The 25,063-nt window shown below is 45.8% G+C and overlaps 1 protein-coding gene and 1 pseudogene across 6 annotated transcripts in view; one reads left to right on the top strand and one right to left on the bottom strand.

Moving 5' to 3' along the window:
* The window catches only part of Tanc1 (tetratricopeptide repeat, ankyrin repeat and coiled-coil containing 1), a 229,452-nt gene extending 209,725 nt beyond the window's left edge, over positions 1-19,727 (bottom strand). For 5 of the 6 annotated variants that reach the window (XM_052723606.1, XM_052723610.1, XM_052723609.1 and 2 more), the window contains exon 1: positions 9,629-9,742. The gene's annotated coding sequence lies outside the window, so the exon portion shown is untranslated. Of the gene's footprint in view, positions 1-9,628; positions 9,743-19,588 lie in introns of those variants that run through there. The other variant, XM_052723607.1, reaches the window with a different exon arrangement.
* Positions 9,616-10,424, top strand: LOC128100864 (single-stranded DNA-binding protein, mitochondrial-like; annotated as a pseudogene).
* Positions 19,728-25,063: the final 5,336 nt, after the last annotated feature.

Below are 25,063 nucleotides of genomic sequence, written 5' to 3'. Positions count from 1 at the left end.
TGGTCTCCACCTGAGAGATCCACCTACCTCTCTGCCTCCCAAGTGCTGGAATTCAAGGCCTGTGCCACCAACACCCAGCCTTCAACCTCTTATGTGTAAGCAAGAAAAATAGGAATCTAATTTCCTAGAAATCTCTTTCTGAAAGTCCACTGAAAAAGCAAGGCAAATTCTAATTTTGAGGGCTTGCTGCTCCCTAATGTTAATCCAAATAACTTTTTAAAAAGAGCAACCTTGGCAAAATTCCATATAAATGCACATAAGATCATAAAAATAAATCATTTTCCTAGGTGATTATTTTTTTTAAACCAAAAATCAACACCATATGGTTTAAGGGGCTACGAAAAGTTCCTGAAATAGAGGCTGGGGAGATGGCTGAGTCAGTCAGGGATTGGGGGAGACCAAGGTGGTTCAAGGGCGCTTACCGGCCCCCAGCCTAGCCAAACCCAATTTCAGTGAAAGACCCTGTGTCCAAAAACAGGGTGGAAGGCTGGCAAAGTTCCTTACCGGGTAAGGGTGCTTAAAGGAAACTAGAAAAGAAGCATAAACTGTGTTTCCCCCCTGGAGTCTAAGCTTTCTAGAAATCAGAAGAGAAAGGGTATTTCTTCAAATTCCCAAAATGCACAGTTTTCCAAAAAACAAGACTCACGGCAGCCAATCGAAGCCAGCCATATCATCCGGAGCAAACACGGGCATACAAGAGAAAGGTTCAGCCTGGCCCTGCCCAGTCCTCTTGTGGCCCTGGGGTGTCTCCCTGTTGATGTCCCAGCTCACGCTTCTGCCTGGCTCCGCCTTTCCCTGAGTCCCTGTCTGTCTTGGACTCCATGCTGCCCAGTTCATGCGCTGCTGAAAAAGTACACTGCACCTTGAAAACTCAGTCTGTTGAAATGGTGTTCTTAGACACCTGTTCTAAGGGGACAGTGCCATGGGGTAGCAACCAGGGTTCAAATCCTGGCTGACCCACCTGACCCTGGGCCTGTTTCCCTTTATGAAAACCCCACAAGCTAATATGTCTTAAATGCACACTAAAAGGCACTTAGCTGCCTTCAGTCCTCGCCGGACCAACAACTCCAGCCTTAAATGTCATCTCTCACCTGACCTACTTCAAAAGCCTAACGGAGTGCCCTGCCACCCATCTGTGCCCACGCCAATCTCCTTTGCTCCATACCACCGCTGCCAAGGCTTTGCTCCAAAGCACAGATCTGATTACATCACCTCCCAGCTGAAAGGCCTTTGACAGCTATCATTGCTCAAGGGAGCAAGTCCACACTTCTTAGCCTGGCATGCAAGGCCTCTGCAATCTGGCTCTCTCCTCCCAGCCACTCTACCCAAATGCCAGGCACCGTCTGTTCTAGAACAAACCCCCAAGCATGACTTGTTTTCATGCCTCCCAGCCTCTGTTCATTGTGATCCCTTCATCCAGAAAGCACTCCCTCCCACCTGGCAAAATCCGACACATGCTTCACCTCCTCCCTCTGCTCCCTGAAGCCGGTCCAGAACCAACAACTCCTCTACCTCCTCCACCACCACTTCCTCCTCCCCCACGACCTCCTCCTCCTCTCTCCCGCAGGACTAGCTCCTCGCTGGTCACCTTCCCCTAGGGTCCTGTGTGCTACTCTCTCAGACAAAGACACGGGCCTGGTCCTTCAAAGACGTGACAGCCCTCAAAAACTGCAAGAGCCAAAGACAGAAAACCCCAACACCAGGCATAAGAAGCCCTCTTTTGAGTTGTTGGTCAGGGTTATGCAAGAGGCTACCAAAATAGTCTAAGCTATTGCTATTATTTCTATTGTTATTGTCACTGGTCACCCTCCCCCTCAGAGGTGGAAAATTAAGTCCTGATTGCTGAAGACATTATGCACTTCAGACGCAGGGCCCAGAGGCCCCAAAGCCTGGAGTGACCAGAATGCCCCCTCTCCAAGCACTAGCTTTCATGGTACCAGAAGGCATCATGCAAGCTTCCAAAGGAGGGAAGCAACAGACAGTCCTACCCACCTCTGATGCAAAGGAACCACGTACCGGCTAATTTTATGTCAATTTGACCCAAGCTATAGTCACTAGAAAGAAGGGACCTCGATTGATCAAACGTCCCTGGCTGTAAGCAGACAAGCCTGTACAACATTTTCTCAATTAGTGATCAGTGGGAGTGGGCTCAGCCCATTGCAGGCAAGGCCACCCCTGGGCTGCTGGTCCCGGGTACTATAAGAAAACAAGCTATGCAAGCCATGTGGAACAAGCCGGTAAGCAGCACTCTTCCATGGCCTCTGCATCAGCTCCTGCCTCCGGGTTCCTGCTCTGACTTCCTTTAGTAATAAACTATGATGTGGAAGTGTAAGCCAAATAAACCGTTTTCCCCACAACTTGCTTTAGGCCCTATCTCTCATTATAGCAGTAGTAACCCTAACCAGGACAAACCACATCAATGACCAGCAGGGCATGATGACACACACCTTCAGGCATCCTCGGATCTTTGCAAAGGCATGAGCATGGTATTTGTGAGACTGGCTGAAGCTGTTGTTAGTGAAGGAAGCAATGGGGGCCAAGGAAGGTGAAATCTCTATCAGTTCCACTGGCTCAGAACCCAGTCTCCATCCTTAGAGAAAGGGCATCTCTTCCATGGTGGAGAGAGCAGGTATGTTGCCTCATTCCTCCTGGCCTGACTTCAGGACTGTGAAGCTGGTCAGTGGAAGAGGTCCCTCAGGCTTAAACAAAATATTCAAAATGGGAAAGACCAACACACCTGGAAATGGGAGAAAAGAGTAAAGCCCTCAAGTGTAGCTGGACTTAGGTGTCACTGGAGTACTGAGTTCATTCTCAGAAGGAATACCACCTGGGTAGTAAGCAACACAAACCCCTTGTCTTACTGAGCATTCTCCTTACACAAGCTAGGTCCAAAGTCGGTGACTTAAGAAAGACCTGGAGACAAACTGCAGAGGAGCTGATCCCGCCTGGCAAGAGCTAATCCCAGCAGACATGGTCTTTAACAAGACACCCTGTCTGTAAAGAGGATTGCTCCCCCACCACCATCACCCACTTTGGGAGCTCTCTGGGGAAGCCTGCCCTCCTGGCTGGCAACCGCCCCATAGATAAACACATCTGCAGGACCGGAGTGTGGTATGCGGAAATGCTTCATCTAAATAAAATACTATTTACTGTTCTGAACCACAGAGCAAAACACCACCAAAGTCCCAGAAGCCAGTGATACTCTCACAGTCTCAGTAGGTAAATGGATTTTCGTAAAAACCAGACGGCTACTTAGCAGTATTCCTATGCCAATAGTAAAAATACCCCTTTTGGTCGGCCAGTTCCTTCTCTTCCATAAATTACCACCTAAAATTACCCTGCATGTCTGTTCAAAAGTTTTTGTATGGACATCTAATTGTTTAAATAGAAGCCAACCACCTTAGAGAGGAGCATGAAACCAAGTTCTTATTTAGACTTCTATTTAAAAAAATAAAATAAAATAAATAAATTATCAACTCCTCCCCCAGCCCTGAGCTGAGGACTGAAGCCCACAGAGAGAATCCTCTACTGCTGAGCTTAGATCCCTTTAAACTAAGAATTCTTAGAACGCTCAGAACAAGTGGCTCCGTCAGTAGAGGTGCCGCCAAGCCTGATGACCCGAGTTCAATCCCTGGGATCCACCTGGTGGGACGAGAGCAGCAATAACTGCAACCTGCCCTTTGACCTCCACTCTCACCCTGACGTGGGTGTTCTTCCCACACACATAAACATGCTCACACGAAAGACGACGCAAAATAAATAAATTTCAGTTTTTCATCCAACAATGATAAGAAGAGAGAAGAGTCATGCCTGGGTACCTACGAGCCAAGTCTGGCAGTAAGCAGTTTAGAGCGTCTACCTTTGGTCCTGGCACCAACTCCAAGAAAGAGGCATTACTATCCTCATTTTACAAAGAGGGAAATAGGTCAAGTCTCCTATCACAGCTACACACAAAATCTAGGTTCACATGACTCCAAAGGTCATGAGCACAGCTCCACAGTAGAGAGAGAGCACTGGCTTAGTATGTACAGTCTGGTTTGCTATCCCACACCTGAAAAAAAAAAAAAAAGGAGTTGGGCACAGTGGCACACACCTGCTGCACTCAAGATGCTAATCTTGAAAGGAGGAAGAAAGACAGGAAGGAAGGAAGGAAGGAAGGGAGGGAGGGAGGGAGGGAGGGAGGGAGGGAGGGAGGGAAGAAGGAAAGAAAAAAAGGAAGGAAGAGAGAAAGAAAGAAGAGAGCATATATTTGTAGTACAGTGCTATAGTTACAAAATACCTATTATGACCAAGGCACCTTACTTCACACAAGGCAAATTTGAATGTATAAAACAGTGTCCCTGCCAGCTGAGGGATTAAATATAAGAATGTGCTGGCAAAAGCTCAGGAAGGTTGCTATTCATCATATAAAGCCACTTTAATATGTGGTTAAGTTATTCTTCATTAACACACAAATTCCTTTTATTTTTTCCCAGACATAAAAGCACTCAAAAGGCTACAGAGGGAGGGGAAAAAATTTAATGGCAAATTAAATTAGCGAAGTCAGCAATGCTGAGGACTTTGATTTATACATCTGAGTTCACAAGATAATGTGTAGATAAATTTACCGCTCTGAGGACTTCCTTGCGGTTTTGTTCTGAGATTGGCCCAAGCATTCGTCAGAAAAGTATCTTTATTAAAAACTGTACCTAGGAAAAAAAAATGTATCTAGGAAAAATAAAATGGATGCATATTTCTAAACTATCGTGCAAACAAAAATGAGTCACCATACAACAGAAGTTTATCATTAAAACTCGGGTACCTTGCCATTTTGAATTAAACCAAAAATGTTCAACGCCCAAAACACTTTACTCAAAAGACACACGCCATCTAAGGTACAGTATACTATTCCTTCCGGTTACCCAGGCTTTTCCACAACATCTGGACCAATTCAACTGGCACCTCCTTGACATGCTAATAATAAAATCAACAGATAAATAATAAAAGTAATAAAATCCAAACAGATTCTACATCATTATTTCTTTATTTTTTAAAAAAGATACTGCTTATGAGTTACTAAACCTAAATGTTCCCAAACCACAGGGCTGAAAAAATAGACAGTCTAGGACTTATTTCTTTTTTCTTTTTGGCCCCAAAACTTTTACCTGACTCTAGTTATGGCTCTATTAGATTCTTATTTATTTTGTGGGCATGTGTACATGCTCCTGCCATGGCTTGAGAGTAGAGGTCAGAGGACAACTTGCAGGAGTCAGCGCTCTCTCCACCCAGATGGGTCCTAGGAATCGAACTCTGGTCATAGGACTTGACAGCAGGTCTGTTTACCTGCTAAGTCACCTCACCAGGCCCCGATTATACCTTTAAAACTAGCTTCCAGTTTATAGAAAACAGGGACAAAGTAGCACCATAAAGACCACCACATGAAAATGATGTCAGAGCCGGGCGGTGGTGGCGCACGCCTTTAATCCCAGCACTCGGGAGGCAGAGCCAGGCGGATCTCTGTGAGTTCGAGGCCAGCCTGGGCTACCAAGTGAGTTCCAGGAAAGGCGCAAAGCTACACAGAGAAACCCTGTCTCGAAAAACCAAAAAAAAAAAAAAAAGAAAAAGAAAAAGAAAATGATGTCAGAATATAGGGTAATCTACAAGCTCCTTGTCGAAGCTCAAGAAGCGGAGGGAAGCAGTAAACAGTATTTTTCTGTTCTGAAAAAGATTGAGGGCTGGAGAGATGGCTCAGAGGTTAAGAGCACTGGCTGTTCTTCCAGAGGTCCTGAGTTCAATTCCCAGTAACCACATGGTGGCTCACAACCATCCATAATGAGATATGGTGCTCTCTTCTGGCCTGCAGGCTGAACATTCACTGTATACATAATAAATAAAATCTTTAAAAAAAAAAAATTGAAGGAAGAATCAACACAGTATAGAATGAGAATATTTGATTCACTCTTGGTACAAAAAAAATGTTAATAAATGACATCTAGGGGACAATAATATGGAGAGATTATTGTTAATTTTATGTGATAATGAAGTAGTGATGTTTTTTAGTCCTTAGTTAGAAATGTACCAAAGTTGGTGAAGCAAAATTATATAACTGGATTTGCTTTAAAATATCTGACAAACTACTCAACCAGCATTGTTCTGTAGCCAAAGCATGCTTTGCAAAAAAAATACCTATTGCTCCATGCATTTGCAAAACAATGAATTCTCGATTTACCTCCTAAGAGATCTAGAATAAGACCTGAGTGTTTAAAAGTTGTGGCATTTTAAAAAACTTACCTAGTTTCGGGCTGAGAAGATTGTTCAATATTTGTCACATAAGCTTGAGTACTGGAGTTCAGAAAAAACAGGTAGGCTTGGTGGCCTCCTGTAATGCCATCACTTGGGACACAGAGACAGGGGACTCAGGGGCAAGCTTGCTCACTGGACTACTCTGAACTGGCAAGCTCTAGGTTCAGCGAAAGACCCTAAGTAAACCAAATAGAGTGATGGAAGAAGACTGTGGTGGTTAGAATGTGAACAGCCTGCATAGGTTCATATGCTTGACTACTTGGGCCCCAGTTGGTGGAACTGTTTGTGAAGGACTAGGAGGTGTGGCCTTGGTGGAGGAAGAATGTCATAAGGGCAGACTTTAACTCAGTTATCTTCAGTGCATTCTTCTGCTTCCTGCTTACAGTTAGAGACATGAGCTCTCTCAGCTGTTCCTGCCACCAAGCCTTTGCTCCACCCTCATGGTCTTTAACTCTGCAACTGTAAGCCCAATTCAACCCTTTCTTTTACAAGTCTCCTTGGACATGTTTTATCACAGCAATAGAAAAGAACTAATTCCACACTCAACATCACTTTCAGGCCTCTATACATATTTGCACACACAGGTACAGCCACACACATGTGAACACACGCATCTGGTACTACTGTGGATATCACTCTGTATAAATAAAATGCTGATTGGCCAGTAGCCAGGCAGGAAGTATAGGCGGGACTAGCAGAGAAGAGAATTCTGGGAAGTGGAAGGCTGAGGCAGAGAGACACTGCCAACTGCCGCCATGAGAAGATGTTAAGATACCGGTAAACCATGAGCCACGTGGCAACTTATAGATTAATAGAAATGGGTTGATTTAAGATGGAAGAACTGTTAGCAAGAAGCCTGCCACAGCCATACTGTTTGTAAGTAATATAAGTCTCTGTGTGTTTACTTGGTTGGGTCTGAGCTGTTGCGGGACTGGCGGGTGAGAGAGATTTGTCCTGACCGTGGGCCAGGCAGGACCGGAGAAAACTCTAGCTACATGGTACACTTTGCTTAACCCAGATTTTTGCATTTATTTAACTACAGAACCCTTTTCCTCTGCGGTGCCCTTGCGGTTCCATGAAAATTAATTTTTCATGGAAGCCACTTTGGGAACTGCTGTTTGTTTAGACAAATCACCTTGTGGGAAGGTTGTCTTAAGTCACATTCAAGTTAAGAACCTCAGACAAGGCAGCTAGAATGCAGTGGTGGCCAGCTGCAATCCCAGCACTGAGGAAGCTGAATGAAGCAAGTGGGCAGTGAGTTTTGGACTAGCCTGGGCCGCAAAGCTGGTCTCTGTGACACAAACAGATAAATAAAATCACATCTGCATGTCGACAATCTAAGAGCTACTTAGTGCTCCTGTGGCCCGTGCGTCTCTAACTACGCTGTGTCTCTGATATGTTTTGGTTTCTAAATCTCTACAGACACTAAACTCCACTGCAAACCTGCCCTCCACGAAGTTAAATTCTACTTATTCTCATCCATTTCCTCTCAATCCACAGAGGAACAATTTCAAACTCATCCAGATTGTCAAACTACACTTAACTTTTCATTCCCAAACTCCGTTGAGATATTTCCAAGGAACACCAAACACCTCTCTCAGGAGGAGATGAAAATACTCCTAAAATCAAACGTCTCCTGGGTACCACTTCAGGTTTGCCATCACTTACCTCAGAAGCCTCGATTCCCATCTTTATGCAGACATATCCCACGTGTAAGCAGGTCCTTCCAATACTCAGCCAACTAAACTGCCAAAGCATCACCTGATCACACACCATCCCCACTCCACAGTTAAATGCTTTACAGCCACTTTCAATTACTACCTACAATTCTTTGAGAAAAACTACATCCCATTCTACTTAGGATATGCTATACTTTAAAATGTATGGAAATGTACTCAAAAGGAAACAGAAATGGCTAACGAAGAAATATGAGATAGAAGTCAACACCACAAGAATCAGATTTTATGCCTCCCCTGCCTATAGAAGGCCATTTATAACGTTCCAAACACTTTCGTATATACTCTGTCATTTGACCCTCAAAACTCTGGAGGAATCTGTTTTTCATCATAGCAGCACACAGTATCTAGCAGAGCTCAACTTGAAAGCGGACAGCTTGTCAACCCTCAATTAGCCTCTCTATGTGAGGAATGTCAGCTGAGTGGTGGAAGAGTCCATCATTCCCAACAGGAATGCTCTGGCCAGGATCACAGTAGCATACAGGACAGTCTCCCAGGATTTTGCTTGGTGGTAATTACAGATGGCTAACCATTCACAGGCCTTTAGGTCTTCCTACATATCAGCTGGACATGGTGGCGCATGGCTGCAAGCCCGTCACTTAAAAGTGTGAGAGAACAGGATCCGGAGTTCAAGGCTAGCTTCAGCTATTTACTGAGTTTGAGGCCAGCTTGGGCTGCATGGGACCTTGTTTTAAGAAAAAGAAAAACCGGGCTAATGCGATGGCTCAGCACATGAAGGCAAAAAGGGGCTTGCCGCAGGTCTGACAACCTGAACCTGACTCCTGGTGTCCCCTGTGGGAAGGAAAGAACCAACTCCCATAGCTGGTCCCCTGATCTCCATACACACACAGCGGCATGTGCAACACACACACACACACACACACACACACACACACACACACACACACACACACACACATGTATTTTTTTAATTTTAAAACTACCAAAAGACCTTCATCTATCTAATCCACTAGGTACCCGCCTAGGACTGTCCAATGATGTTTCTGTACCACCATCCAATGGAGCCTCCCACTGTTGCTCATGTTAATATTCCCACAGAAAAGCAGCACACTATGTAACCAAGTATTTTTAAGAGCAGACTAAAGACCTTTGAGCAATCAAACCATAATAAGACAAACACTTCATATGTATTAGAATGGAAAATTCTAACATATATGTTGGAAAAAAATAGCAATCACTAGTGTTGTATGCATCTCAAAAAGCAAACAAAGAATGTCAGATTCACAGAGGCAAGGTAGTGCGGGTATTGGGTGCGGTCATTTTACTGTGGTAATATTACACGCTGTATACTTATGACAACTAATAGTGTGCACCAAGAAGAAGATACTCGGTCTTTATTTTCAATACACACACACACACACACACACACACACACACACACACACACACTACACACACACACACACAGTCCCCTGTCTCTGGGTCCCAAGTGATGGATTACAGGAGGCCACCATGCCTACCTGGTTTTTCTGAACTCCAGTACCCAAGGTATGAAGGATGAGGACTTATCACAAAGCCGGGTGGTGATGTGCGTCAGGAAAAGCCTAAAGATTAGACTGTAAGAAAAACCAAAGGCATGTTTTGAATACCTGTGTTGCAGGTGTTTCATCAGCTTGTAAGACAAGCATCTGAGGTAGCCAGCAGTTTGGTTCTTGAACAATCTCTGAATCACATTCGGTTCCCTGGGCGAGCAGGTCAGGACCCTGTCACAAGACAGGTGGAAGGAAACAAAACAAAACCCAGTCACAATATTTTCTCTGGCAACAAATGAGATGTGGTGATCAGGGGACAGTGAAGTACTCCAAACAGGTGATGTCAGTCAAAAGACAACATGGCACAGAATATCAGTGTTTCAACCAGGCCTCGGAGAGGAGGCCTATCAGTACATGGAACCTTTTCCACGCTCACATATTTCTGGAAGGGAAAGTGGACTATGGTGAACACATGGATAAAAATCATGTGAGGCAGCAAACAACAACAATCATAGCTGATGGCATTATATTTCTGAGTGACCAGACAAAAGAAAAGGCAGAGAACGGATGATTCTTCTTTGATCATTGTTTGAAACAGTCTCCTTTCCAAATCGTGTATAGCCTATAGTTTAAAGATATAGATTAAAAACTTTTATATAAAAATATTTAAAAATGGATCTTCGGCCTGTCTCTTTATTCCAAAGAAGGAGCCAATAATTTTTTTAAGCGACTAAGGTAAGGCAAGACCCCTACTATCAAAAAGCTTATACCCCATCAGGGCAGGGCAAACAGGTGAGCAACTTAATTATACAAGGTAAAAGGAGAAAAACATCTTAAGAAATGCACAGGCATGGATGGGTGGTGGCGGCGGCACATACCTTCAATCCCAGCACTCGGGAGGCAGAGCCAGGCGGATCTCTGTGAGTTTGAGGCCTGTTTGGTCTAAAAGCAAGATCCAGAACAGGCACCAAAACTACAGAGAAACCCTGTCTTGAAAAACCAAAAAAAAAAAAAAAAGAGAGAGAAAGAAAGAAAGAAATGCACAGCCACGTGCCAGGAAGATGAAGGGGGCGGGGTCACTGAAATGTGGGAATAGAGAGGGAAATCTTCATGAGAAATCAGTTTCTGAGTTCCTTTGAGCTATGTCTTAGGGTGATGCAATTTTCAGTTTGGAGAAGAAAGAGGAAGAGCCTTATCAAAGACCAAAGGCTGAGGCAGATGGATGTCTCTGAGTTCAAGGCTAGCCTGGTCTACAGATCCAGAACAGCCAGGGCTGTACAGAAAAACTTTGTCTTGAAAAAGCAAAACAAAAGTTGCAAATAAAAAAAAAAAAAATCACACACCAGAATTAACCAGACCCAAAGTCTATTCATCTCAATGAACTTTTCTTTTGTGGGGGAGGGAGGCAGGTCTTTGAGACAAGGTCTCTCTACACAGCCCTGGCTGTCCTAGAACTCACTATGTAGACCAGGTTGGCCTCAAACTCATAGAAATCTGTCTGTCTCTGCCTCCTGAGTGCTGGGATAAAAAGTGTGCCGCACCACACACAGCACAATGAACTTCTGTACAGTTAGAGCGGCCATTCAGAATGGAAGCTGTGGAGCTCATATTGGATTTTAGACTTTCACTATTCAATATATTTTTGTGCACTTAAGCCACCAAAAACAATCTATGACAGAGTTAGAACTAGAAAACCAATTAACTTCATACCCTCTTTCCTAACCTGTGCCTATTACCTGCAATCAGTCCTTCCTCATCCAATACTTAGCCTTTCTTGTTCCTGTCTCTACATGTTATACTGTATCCATATGTACATTTGTTTATATATGTGCATAGAATAGTGACTAGATTCCACATATGAAGAATATAACATATGGCTTTTCCCAAGAATCTAATGAGACGATTCAATCAATATTTTAGTTTATTTTTATTAATAAGTTGATATGCAAATCCTGTGCCAACCTATCAAAACTCCTAATCACTTTGTAGTAAGTTGTTTTGTTTTGTTTTTTTTCCTTTCTTTCTTTTAGGCAGGGTTTCTCTGTGTAGCTCTGGCTGTCCTGGAACTCACTCTGTAGACCAGGCTGGCCTTGAACTCACAGAGATCTGTGGTGATATATTGTGTACCCTAATAAAATTTGTCTGAAGATCAGGGGACAGAACAAGCCACTAGATTAAACATAGAGGTCAGGCAGTGGTGGCACACACCTTTAATCTTAGCACTCAGGAGGCAGAGCTCCATCTACATCTCTGTGAGTTCAAAGCCACCCTGGACTACATGAGATTGACTCAGTCTAGAAGAGAAACAGAGCCAGACAATGGTGGCACACACCTTTAATTCCAACACTTGAGATCTCATGCCTTTGCTTGGGAAGCACACACACCTTTAATTCCAGGAAGTGACGGCTGGGCAGAGAAAAGTGTATAAGGGGTGAGAAGACGGGAACTAAGGGCTTTTCAGCAGAAGCATCCCTTTTGACTAGAGGCCTTTCGGCTACAAAGCCTTTTAGGCTGAGGAATTGGTGAGGTAAGAGGTGGTGATTGTGGCTTGTTCCTTTGTTTTTCTGATCTTTTTACTTCAATATCTGGTTCCAGATTTTTTTTTTATTAAAAGACAATTTAGATTTCGTACAACAGAGATCCACTTGCCCATGCCTCCCGAGTGCTGGGATTGAAGGCGTGCGCCACCACCACCCAGCTTTGTGATAAGTTCTCATCCTTCATACCTTCTCACTCTCTTTACTCCAACTGTGTGCCGTTAGCATTTTCCCACATTCTTTGCAAGAACCTTTTAAAGTTGCTTCCCATTTTGTGGGAGCCAGTTTAATTAAAAATAGATAATATAAACCATAAATCTATGTAAATGGATAGGGTTCATCTAAGGCAGAGGTTCTCAGCCTGTGAGTTATAATCCTTTTGGCAGGAGTTGCATATCAGATATCCTGCATATCAAATATTTACACTATGATTCATAACAGGGGCAAAATTACAGTTATGAAGTAGCAATGAAAATAATGTTATGGTTGGGGGTCACCACAGCATGAGGTACTACTGTATAAAGGGTCGCAGCGTTAGGAAGGTTAAGAACCACGGCTCTAAGGCAAGAACAGCAGTGAGGTGACCACAGTCAACTCCACTAGGTTGTAAAACGCTCCTCACACAACCCAAGTGACAGGTACTGAGCAGCTCTACATTCAGTGTGTACCCATATATAAACGTTAGGAAAACTCTTTTGTTTTCCCCTTGGAAAAGCTCTGGTATTTCCTTCTCTCCCTTACTGGATAGTCTGGCACATTCTGCTTTGGTAATCACTGTCTCAGGCAATAATAAGAATTATTTTCCTCAGAGAGGTTCTAAGTCATGGTAGCGCTAGGGCTGGTTAACTCAGCAGCTGAGAAGAAGCCACTGTGGTTTTAGGTACCGTCAACCTTTGCATGGTGTTAGACCACTCCGAGCTTCAGGTGATGCTGAAGCTAGGCAAGTCGTAATTGGTGTCACAAACCTGCTCATTAATCGGCCACTGACAGCAGGTGCAGTTATACTACAATTATCCTGATGCAAGATTCTCTCCCTGGGGCAGGAGACACACCCAGCTTACCCATGAATATGTGGACGATTAAAAAGTCATCACAGGCAGAATTGTGGCCCTGCAGTGGGTGGGGCGGTGGTGGCGCATGCCTTTAATCCCAGCACTGGGGAGGCAGAGGCAGGCGGATCTCTGACAGGCCAGCCCTGTCTATGGAGTGAGTTCGAGAATGTCCAGGGCTACACCGAGAAACAAAATAAACAAGGCAGAATCATGGTAGGAAGTCATGTTGTGAGTTTTTAACAGCAATGCCCCACCACCAACCCATGCCCTGCACTCAAGCCAGTGAATCCTGGATGAGCCTCAGCCTAGGCAGAACAACCATCCAACTAAGGCTAGTTCTCATTCTAAATAAATGAACAGTGGTGGTTGGTCTATTTCACAAGAAGCAAGGGAGGCCAGGATACAGAAAGCTGTTGTATGCAGAACTGTTGCTGGAGGTGGGGGGGGGGGGGGGGTAATGAGAGAACTACTCTTTCATCTCCGTGGATTTTTTTAAATTCACACATCTAGGTCCACATCAGCAAGTACTCAACAAACATTAATAATTGATGTTACAAATCTCAAAGAATTTAGAGCAAAGCCTGGCAGTGAGAGGGGATCATAATACACTATATGGGCATCATGACCCGTCCTAAGTTTTTAGAAGTTAATTCAATACCCCTCTACACACAGAGACTATATCCCTGCAGAATGTGGACAAGCCTATGCTTTCCAGACTACAGGGGCGTACGTCATAAAGACATTAAGAATGTTCAGCCTTTTGCCTTTTGGGCCAGCCAATACCACCTCTAGACATCCATGCTGTGCTGGCCAGATGTTTTTGTTTTCTTATTCTCCGTCTCTTCCCCACAAGAACCTCCTCTGTGGGACACTGTCCCATCTTGTGGGTTTAATGGGGTCTGCCAACTGGAACTCTTCTCTGGCCAATCCGGGTCCTTTCACATTGTTCTCAGGTTGGCACTGACAGAAAGAGGCAGCTTTCTGATGATAGGAGGTTTTGGAGCTACCGGGAGCCACAGGCTGAGCTAGGCCTCGGTGACTTACATACATGCATCCCGTCTGAGGCAAAGAGCTCCAATAGCCTCAAGGGAGATTTCGGTCCAAAGATATCAAAGGTCAAAGTGGATTATCTGGTGATGGTAACATATGCAATAGACTTAGTAACCAGTCATTAAAACAGGGCCAAAGAATGTTTAACACAGAGGATGCATGTATGACAAGAGAAAGTGTATCACATGATCACATACTGAGTCTAAACTGCAGAGGTGCAATATATGCGTTTTTACTTGTATATCTTTCACATCTTCAAAACTGTATGTCACGTAATATACCATTTTGCTTCAGTACATTCTTGGTGCGAAAAGGCCACGCACAGCTACCTGATTCTTCCACGCTCTCCACCCTTCCGGGGTGCGTGACCCTAGGCATGCCGGGTGAGGCAAGGAACGTGCTGAGTCACGGTGGTTCTGTTAACTGGCTGAGCATTGTGAGTTCACGTCTATTTACAATGAATAGTGGCTGGGAGACTTTGGGACTAATACATTCTCTCATGCTGATGGCAAAATCCATGCCGAAACCCATGGTCTATGCCCTGTCTCTGCAACATTTTTCTTGCCTTGGACATTTCTTTCTAGAACATTCTCCTCCATCACCCACACTCACAGAAGCCCCTTAAAGACAATAGTCACTCTACAGAGACAACTGACTAGCAAGACAGCAAACAAAACCAGAATGCCTTTCACTCACCTCCAGATAATGCTTCTAAGAGCCTTCTTCACGGAAACCCTCTTTCTGTTGCTGTCCCCTTTAGGTACACTGACCGCCTTCCGACTTTACTAGGAAATACTACATCACAACGTTCTCTTCCGCTTTCACTTCCCTGAGGAGAGAGCAACCGTCTCAGATTTACCAGTCAGTGAACAGACACTGACACATCTGTTTAAATGGGGTTAAACCCCGTTTCTTAATATTTTGCAAAGATATTCCTCCAAAAGTTAAGTTTCAAAAGCTGACTATGAAGATACAAGCTGTGTCACATACCCGTAATCTCAGCACACAGAAGCTGGGGCAGGGAGAGCACAAGTCTGAAGCCGGACTGGGCTACTCAGTCAGGACCTTCTGTCACAACCAACCAATAAATAAATGCCTTATACGGACAAGTTGCTCGATCATAAAAGGGCTTATATGGAGTCACTGAGATGTCTCAATGGGCCAAAGGGCTTGATGTACAAGATCAACAACCTGAGTTCAATCCCCAGAACCACAGTGGAAGAAAGAACTAATGCCAAAAGTTGCCCTCTGAACTCCACACACACACAACATGGCATGTGCACCCAGGCTTGCACACGCACAGATCAAATAATAAATAAAAGCTGTAAAGTAAAAAAGCTGGCATCTGCTCGGTGGTGGTGGTAGCACACACCTTTGATCCCAGCACTTGGGAGGCAGAGGCAGGTGGATCTCTCATTAGTTTGAGACCAGCCTGGTCTACATAGTGAATTCTAGGACATTCAGGGCAACACAGAGAAACCCTGTCTCGAAAAACCAAAACCAAAACAAACAAAAAAAGCTGGTATCCTAGCATATGATTTCATTTTGAACCTGTTAAAGTTCATTGACAAACGGTGTAGTTCAGTGGTATATGTATTTAGCATGTCATAAAATCTAGATTTGATTCTCAGTATTACCGAAAATCCTGACCAGCTTCCAGACTGAGGGTCCAGCCACACGTAGTACTCCTAAACAGGCAGGCAGGAACACAGTAGACCAAGAGTGAAAATGGGTCACTGCACCCTCCTCCTACTTCACCATTTAACCACAAAGAAAGACTTGCATGGCATGAAAAGTGCTACAAAATCGATCTATGTACTCCATAGGAAGGGCACGTGAATCCAAGAAGGGGATATTCAGCCAGGCTTTATACTTAGTCTGAGAGAAGCCAAGATGAAAGGCAAAGAGTGTGTTCATCTTTGTTTTTAAAAAGACGTAGATCTGAGGAGGGATCTCCTCAAGAATGCTATCAGCAATACACATCTGGAATATAAATCACTGAAGCGTACTTGATTAAAAAAGAAAGAAAGAAAAGAAATTGAAAGTAAACAAATGATTAGTCAGAGAGAGGTATGTGACTTTCTGAAACTCTCCTAGGGAGAAATATTCAGTTATCATTATTAGAGAACTGTTTTTAATCCTTCATATCAGAGCAGAGATAAAGCCCTGGGGTTCTCGAACCAAAATAACCATAAATGAAACACTGTGAGAAACTGCCACACGTTCTGTCTGTCAGGCCTTAGTGAATTCACAGGTGACTTCCGTGAGTAAAGGTAGATAGAGGGAGAGAAAGGACAACAAGGACCTGCTGGGCTCAAGTTCAGCTCCATCACAGGTGACATCAGGCAAACCAATCTGACTTCCTGGGATCCTGGTTGACTCAACTGAGAGGTTTGGGGATAAAATAGGTATTGTAGCTCTTTACGATTGCTGTTACACTGTTCTGCTATTACACACGGGCTCCAAAATTCCTAGATTTCCCCAACTCTTGTAGTCACAAAGTTGCAATGTGATTCCATTCTGGGGATAATCCATAAGAAAACAAAAACCCAGGAAGGCTGAAGAGCCCTAGAGAGCAAATGCTTCTGTAAGCTGGGGGAGAGGCAGTTTTACAACTACAATAGGCATTTAAAAGACAGTTCAGAGTCAAGCTTGGTGATGCACACCTTTAATCACAGCACTCGGGAGGCAGAGGCAGAGAGAACTCTGTTGAGTTAGAGGGAAGCCTGGTCTACATAGTGAGTTCCAGGGCAGCAAGGACTATAGTGAGACCCCGTCTCAAAATAGCAAACAAACAAACAAAAAATAGTTAAGAAAAAGACCGTTCGAGAGACTTAACACAATTCCCCAGTGTGTGTGACATGTGTGTATAAACTAAAAGTTCCACAATAAAAATAAAATAAAGTTTGTTCTCCACACACACACCCCCACCAACAAGGCCTCATGTATACTGGACAAGAACATAAACCCATTTTTCTAACTAGAAAATTCTCAGTCTAACAGAAACAAAATCTTTACTATTGAGTTTTAAGTGCCTAGTCGAAACAGACCCAACTACCTCCCAGCTATTCTGGCAAGCCTCATTATAATATGGATTATAGCTTTACTAGCCCAGGGACAGGGCTTTTAATGTTCTCTGGGAGATAAAGAATTAATCAGCAACCCAGAAAAGAAGTTGTCTAAAAATGGATGATTTAGTCAAAGTAATTCCATTGTCTCTAAAATTATGCCCTCAATCACCCAGCATCAAAACCCCACTATGGCATCAAATACATTTTATGTGGTTAAAGAGACAAAATGTTCTTCTGGCTGTTATGGGAAGCAGAAAAGGGCTGACTGACTATGAATCAGTTATGTTTTAGCTCCACAACAAACATGAAATATGATAATTTAGACATTCTGGTGGTTGAACCAAAAAAGCAGGAAAATCAATACTTGCGAGTTCCAGCAAAAGTTTGTGGCACCAGGAACATGGAAGTGACCTTACATTTATTTCTGGACTTCCCTGCCTCCACCAAAAATCAATGACACTATTTTCCATCCCTTGCTGACAGAATCACAGTAGTTGAGAAGCCAGGACACGTCCAACTTGGCAGGTAGGAAGAAATCTCTAGGAAGGGGACTCGAGTAATGTCAGACACCAAACTTTCTTTACTAGGCATACTCATTGTAAAAGCACCAAGATCTATTTATGATGCTTTTTGACTGACACCCACAAGCATTCTGGCTGACACAAACTTTGCAGATTGTAGGGAAGTCCCTGTGAGCTCTTTAAGTAGCCCAGATGAGAAAAACACTCAGAACGCCACCATAATGAGCACCTCACAGGCGCTCATAAATTCTTTCATTCCCAGCAATCAAGAAGCAGCTGTTAAAATCCAGGAATCTTCCTAGTAGCAGATCTGAAATACCTCCGGGCTGCCCGGAGAAACTTCACAACTGCTTTCTTCTCTTCCTCCCTCCCCCACCCCAGGAGTGCCAGCCTGGCAGGATAAGGACGACCCAGGAAGGGGGGAGTGGGGTGAAGGGGAGTAGCGGATCTAGTGAAAGCAGAGACGCAGGCTCCCTTCTTTTTCACCACAAAGAAAAATCAACTCCCCGGGCCAGCCAACCAGGTTTCTCCTTCCGTCCCCCAGCACACTAACTTCGGCCGTCTGATGAGTCTGGCATTTCCAGAGTTCGCGACCTCGGCCGCCCCGAGCCCTTTCCTAAAAGATTTTGAACCAAGGAGCCAACAGCGTCTGAACTCCTTTCCAGGTTAAGACTCAGCTTGCCTTTACCTTTTAACCCGCCAGGACGCTACTTCTGGGGTCAAGTTCAAGATGAAGGTGCCCTCCTCACCTCCCTGAGTTCACTCCGCAGGAAAATGTAATACTGAGACGAGTCCCACTACTCCAGGCACAAGGATCCGGGGCTCCCAAGCAGGAGCCTAGGCAGCCTGCAGAAGACTGTCACAGCCCGGCGTCCCCCGCCCTCGGCCGCGGCGCCGCGTTTCTACCTGGCCACGGCCGCATTTCCTCCCGGAGCCTTTACACAATAAGTAAGTTTTGGGAACGCCAGTCCAGAGATCTTGCTGTCTGCAAACACGCTACACAATGCCCAGGGCTTCCTTCCCCGCCAGCCGTTCCGGAAAGAACCGCGCCGAGCCCGGGGAGCCCCCCTACACACCCAAAAGTCCTCCAGGAAGAACCTGAATCCTCATAATGCTTCCAAAAGTAATCACTCATCGCCCAAGGGCAAGGGGACTCGCAAACTTGACACGACCCTCCACTTAGCTGGCACGAAAAGAAAAATCTTCAAGGTCTAATCCCAAGCCATCACCCCACCGCCGCCACCACCACCAAGGAAAGAAATTCGCGTGCATATGCGAGTCGCAGCCTGCAGGAGCGAAGCACACCCTCTCAAGCCCACAGCGGGCGAGACGATTTTCCCAGCTGAAGTTCGCTCGGCAACTTCGCGACCCGCGCAGCGCGACACTCGAGACCCCCGCGGTGCCATGCGCCCCTCCCGCATGTCTCCCCCACCCCCACCCCAGGTGCCCTGCGCAGCCCAGGCCCTGTCTAGCCAAGGGACGGAGGAGGCGGACGAGGGGCGGCTGGGAAAGTCTTGCGAGCCGCGTGATCCCGGTGTCCCCCCCCGCCGGCCCGGCTCTGCTGCAACCCGTTCCTCCCGGCGCGCAGGAAACGGCCTGCACCGACTCCCCGGCAGCGCCTAGCCCGAGGCCGGGAGCACCGGGCATGTCCGCCCGCGCCTCTTCCCGGAAAGCTCCCGCTGTGCCCGGCCGAGGAGGAGGGGGGACGTCCCGAAACTTTCCCACCAGCCTGGCTCTCGTTTCCCGGGCTGCAACCCGGGACCCTTCCTCCCCGGCCATCCCGGGCAACTGAGCCGGCTGCGGACGCCCGGAGGCCCGCAGCGGGCGCCCGGACAGCTGGAGTTACCTGCTAGGAAAGTTTCCAGCGCTCGACGCCGTTCCCACCCCGGGGGCCGGGCCTCAGGGCGCGGCGGGCTGGGCGCTCGGCGGCTGCGGCGGCTCCTGCGGCTCCCGAGCCGGGCTCCCGCAGCTGCCACCGCGGAGGCAGCGCTCGGGCCCGTCCCCCCGCCTCGCTCGGCCCACACCGGGACCTCATTGGCAGCGCGAGTCCCCGCCCTTGCGCGTGTTCCGGAAGGCACCTTCGCTGTGCGCGCCCGCTGGGGCTACGCCTCCCGCGCCCCTCCCGACTGGAAGCTGCCGGGGCCCGGGGACCCGCTGGGGCGCGGCACGCGAACTTTCCGCCCGGCGCCTCCGCTCCTCCTCTCCCGGCCCGTTCCCTGCGGGAGGCCAAGCTTCCTTTGAGAAGGCTGCTCCCCTGGGGCTCCCTCCTCCTGGACGCCTGTGGGACAGGATCAGAAGTGTGATTAGTCGCCCCCCACCCCGCTTTTTTTTTCCCCAGCCGCTTTAAAATCAGTAAAGTGGCCCGGCCTTTGGTCTACACTGCTCTCTAAAAGCATTGGAGGAGGACATATGAGAGCAATTAGCCAAGCTGGAGTTTCCGCGGATGCCTTAGGGTGGCTTTGTTGGTTTTTCTTCCCCTCGCTTAACTATACACAAACAAACACATTTTTTTCTGGTTCCAAAATGAGCTAAGAGAGATGGACAGTGCATCTCGCTCACTGCACCTTTTTCTTTCGCAAAAATGAATTGGGGGGTGCTCGGGGATCAGTGACTGTCCAGGGTCGGGGGCCCACCGCCTCCTGGAAGTCTGTGGCTGGGGATGCGGTCTGGGCTGAGTCCACTGGCCAGCCGCGTATAGCTTTCTTGTCAGGAGGAGGAGTCGTGGAGGGGAACAGACAAAGATGCTATTATTAAGTAGGCTGGTGGCAGTAAATTAAACTCCCTAGTTCCCAAAATGTTTTGTTATTCCCAACAGACAGAAGTCCAAGAATGGCCTGGGGATCTGGGAGACCTGGGTCCTCCAGAACTTCCCAGCCATCCAGACAGCCCATTTACGTGTAGAAGGCTCAGCCCCACTCTATTCCCAAAACCCTTTGGACCCCCTTTCTTTGCAGAAGGATCAAGTATAAATTCCAAAAGGAACTGTGCACAGGCCGTTCGTGTGCATAGAGGGAAGAATACAGAAGTTGCTATAAATGGGTTTATTGGCAACCCCTAACCTTTGCTGTGGCAAACCCGCCTTTAAAGACAACTGTGTTTTAAACAAGTTTCCCTGTAAAAACTTCAGCCTCACATAGAGCTTCCCAGTATAAAGATAGCAGCCGGAATGGTGTTCGTATTTAAAGTTCCTGTGAAAAGCGACAGGAAGCAAAGGCCACTCAATAAAATAAAAGATGACTGAAATGTGCTGGGTATTTCTCACTCATACATTCAAAGGCCTGATTATCACTGTATTTATATTAAGCAGCAAAAGTATCTCAGGCTTCCCTCAAGCAAAGCAGGACATGAATATTCAAAGCAAGTAAGAGCAGAACAGGGGAAGTCCAGGAACAGCCCCTCCCCGCTCTCAAGTGCCTGCCTGGTTGTCGAAAACCAGGGTGATATTTGATTAACTTCTCTTGAAATACAGGGTGTGAAAGTTACCAATCTTTCAACCACAGATAACAAAGACAGCAACAATAAGACATTGAACCAAACAAAAGACAAAAACTCAAAGATCAGTCCAGTCTGGAACCCTAAGAATAAATAGGACAGATTCCTGCTCAGGCTTGTCTGCAGTGGGCAAAATGAGTAGGTGATGGAGGAAATACATAATTTTTTTGCACATTCTTCTTGGACTATCCTTAGCTATCTTTCCAACTTGAATGAAATTGCTTAAAGAACTATGAAGACCATCAAATTTCTTCCTCTCTACCCTCAAACTTAAGTAGCAAAATCACAGAAAGTAAATATGCTAATTTCCTGCATCATCTTTATTTCGGGTTGAAAAGGGTTTGGTTTTATAGTTTCAGAAGTCAAGGACGCTGACCAAGTAATCTCATCATGGCCTAGCTCGGGGTTCTTAGCATTCTGCCCAGGCAGAGAGCTAGCAATCTGAAATTGGTACACAGAAGGGCCCTGTTTCTCCTTCTTGTAGTGTTTATGTAATCCGAACTACAAGTTATTAAGCACAACCGGATCTCCTGCTTTAAACGATTACCATTATATACAGAATGTTGTACTAAGAGCCTCAAAGCTGTCTTAACCTGTGAGTGAAAATGATACATGTTGCAAAAGCCAAGCTCAAACATACAACAGAGTAAAGAAAAAAATCATGGGTGAGAATAGAAAAGGGAGCTGGGGGCACATAAAGATCTGTTGTGTAAGGACAGCCACAGTCTCTTCTAGATTTCCTAAGAAGTGTCTTCTTGAGCTGGCCCCTGCACTCGGGAGAGATGGCCCGTCTACCCCTCACCACAGGCGAGGGTGGACAAGACCCTGAGGGCATGCATGTAGGGGAGGACTGTGGCCCCAGTGGCCGAGACTGACCAGCTTGGCTATCACCCAGGCCCACAGTCGGGCCTTGGGTTGACCCTTCCTAGCATTTACTCCCTTTAGGACCTGCTGGAGCTTGTGAAAGGACTTCTGGAAAGATACCCACAAGTTCTCCCAGATTATAGAAGGCCATAGGATACCCCAGAGGAGTTCGGGTGAGGATCCAGGGATGATGGTGTACCAGAAACCAGAGGCCAGACTCATTGCAATGAGCATTTGCCAGTAAAGCTGATGGGACAAAGGTCTATTATATGGCACACCGAAGCCTCCAAAGCCACCAGGATGAATGAAGAGGTGCTGGAGAGGCCGGAAAGATGGAGACACGAGATTTTTCTGATGGTGGTGGTGGTGGTTTGGGGGGGGGGTTGTTTTCTTGCTTGCTTACTTTGTTTTGTTTCCTTATGTGGGGGGCACAGCAAGGATGAAGGGATGATATGGGGAGACCGGGAGGTGAGCAGAATTGGGGTGCATGATGTGAAACTCCCAGTCAATAAAGAAGTTAAATTTAAAAAAAAAGTCTCTTCTTAATATGTAAAGAATTAGCTGAACACAAGTTCAAACAGTGAATTTTCATGCTTTAAAAACAATCTGCAGCTGGGTGGTGGTGGTGGTGGTGGTGGTGGCGGCGGTGGCGGCGGCGGCGGCGGCGGCGGCGGCGGCGGCAGCAGCAGCGCACGCCTTTAATCCCAGCGCTAGGGAGGCAGAGGCAGACAGATCTCTGTGAGTTCGAGACCAGCCTGGGCTACCAAGTGAGTTCCAGGAAAGGCGCAAAGCTACACAGAGAAACCCTGTCTCGAAAAACCAAAAAAAAAAAAAAACCACAATCTGCTTTTCCCTTAAAAAAAAAATAGAAGGTGCTTTGAGTTGGTTATTAGACAACTTTGTATTTTCCGGGGCAACAGAGGCTCAAGAATCACCACTTGCTTTTCTTGGGGCTCTCCACTCAGCCAGTTTTAAACGTTCCCTAATTCCTTGTCTGTTTATCACAAGTGGAAAGAAATAAGAGGGAACCGTAGATGGCACAGATATTATGTACCACACACATTCCTCACATATATATGTGATATGCTGGGTTCCATTTGTAAATTTTCTGTCACTTTGCCAACATTATAGCTTTTCTCAGCAGACCGAAAGAAAACAGCAACTATTAAACTGGTTATTTTACGGTACAGTTTACTGCCCAGGGCAAAAGACTGAGGCAGCCTGAGAAAAGAATGTGCCTTGTGAGTGTTGGTGCATTTCTCTGCCTTGGTCAGATTCCTAAGTAGTTCTATTTTAAATCAAACCTAAATTAGGGTCATAGCCAGTGTTTATTATGGGATGTGTAGTATAGCGCACATAGTAAGAAGTAAAGAGTTTACGTTAAAATTTAAACGCCAGATGAAATTTTAAAAATTAACAAGACAAGGTAAGAAATCCAAACTGAAGCACACACTTCTTCTTTGAAGGGTCATTTAATAGTTACAGAGTTCATTCTTCTCCTTTGGTTCGTTCATTCCTCCTCTGCTTTCGAACATTTGGAGTTGGAAATCATTTGGGAGAAGCAATGAAATCAAACACCCTTATACAGTCCCTGCATGTGCAATGATCCGTAGTCACACATGTTTGCTAACACCATGGTCCGATGGGCTAATGGCAGACATTCGTCCAGGGACTCAGAAATCCATTGCTGCGCTCGGTTAGCCAGGCTGTCGAAGCAGTCACAGGACGTACAAACCACTCGCAGGTCTAGGGCACGGCCTGCCAGTACTGTAGGAACTCATCCCACATAGGGCAGGCAGTGAACTATTTAAACGGAAAGGAAATCCGGTTAGGGAAGAAAGTAGGAGAAACAGATTCAGATAGACTCAGGGTTCACATTGCGTTAGGAGATATGGGAACAGAGCTGGAAGGATGGCTCAGCAGGTAGAGACATCTGCCACCAAGCCTAATGACCTGAGCCGGATCCCTGGAACCAACAGAGTAGAAGGAGAGAACCACCTCCCAAAAGCTGGTCTCTGGAAATGAATAAACCAATACATGTAATAAAACCTTTATTTATTTATTATTTATTTTGGTTTTTTGAGACAGAGTTTCTCTGTGTAGCTTTGGTGCCTTTCCTGGAACTCACTTGGTAGCCCAGGCTGGCCTCGAACTCACAGAGATCCGCCTGGCTCTGCCTCCCAAGTGCTGAGGTTAAGGCATGCGCCACCACCGCCTGGCGTAATAAAACTTTTTAAAGACCATGGGACTAGCTGAAGTCCTGGGAAGGTCTGGCTGAGGGTGACAGGCAGTGTGACCAGTTGTGTTGTTATTGTTGCTTCAGCTGCTGTTGCAATCTAAACTGGCCCGGTACTTCAGATCCTCCTGCCTCAGCCTCCCCAGGGCGGGGATTACAGGAGCACACACTAGCTGGCTAATATTTTAAAAATAGATTTATTCAAAGTCAGGCGCTGGTGACGCATGCCTTAATCCCAGCACTCGGGAGGCAGAGCCAGGTGGATCTCTGTGAGTTCCAGGCCAGCCTGGTCTACAGAGCAAGATCCAGGACAGGCTCCAAAACTACACAGAGAAACTCTGTCTCAAAAAAACAAACAAACAAAAAAAAAAAAAACAAACAAAAAAAAGATTTATTCAAATCTTCTGATTGTGAAATGACCTGAAGATGGAAACAAAATTTTCCTTTTTCAGAAAAGGTGAGGTAATGCAATTGGGTACTAATCCAACTACCATCTGCTGAATCTACTTATGATAATACAAAAGTAGCCTGTTGATTTGGAGAATATACAAGGTATATTTTACAGTCTCCTCCTTAGAAGTATGGCTTCCCTTTTTTCACCAAGCTTTGTAAGAAAAGGCACTGAAATCAGAGTTGTGACATCTAGGCTGCTGCTCCGACTTTTGCACAGTTTGTGATTTCGGGCAATCCATCTAGTCTTTTCGGCCTGGGGTCCTAGGCTTCAAAATA

The sequence above is a fragment of the Peromyscus californicus genome, unplaced genomic scaffold (assembly GCF_007827085.1).
Source record: "Peromyscus californicus insignis strain IS unplaced genomic scaffold, ASM782708v3 Scaffold_7__1_contigs__length_154581171, whole genome shotgun sequence".
Taxonomy (NCBI): Eukaryota; Metazoa; Chordata; class Mammalia; order Rodentia; family Cricetidae; genus Peromyscus; species Peromyscus californicus.
Note: the sequence above shows the minus strand (reverse complement) of the source record. Positions and strands in the feature narration are given on the sequence as shown.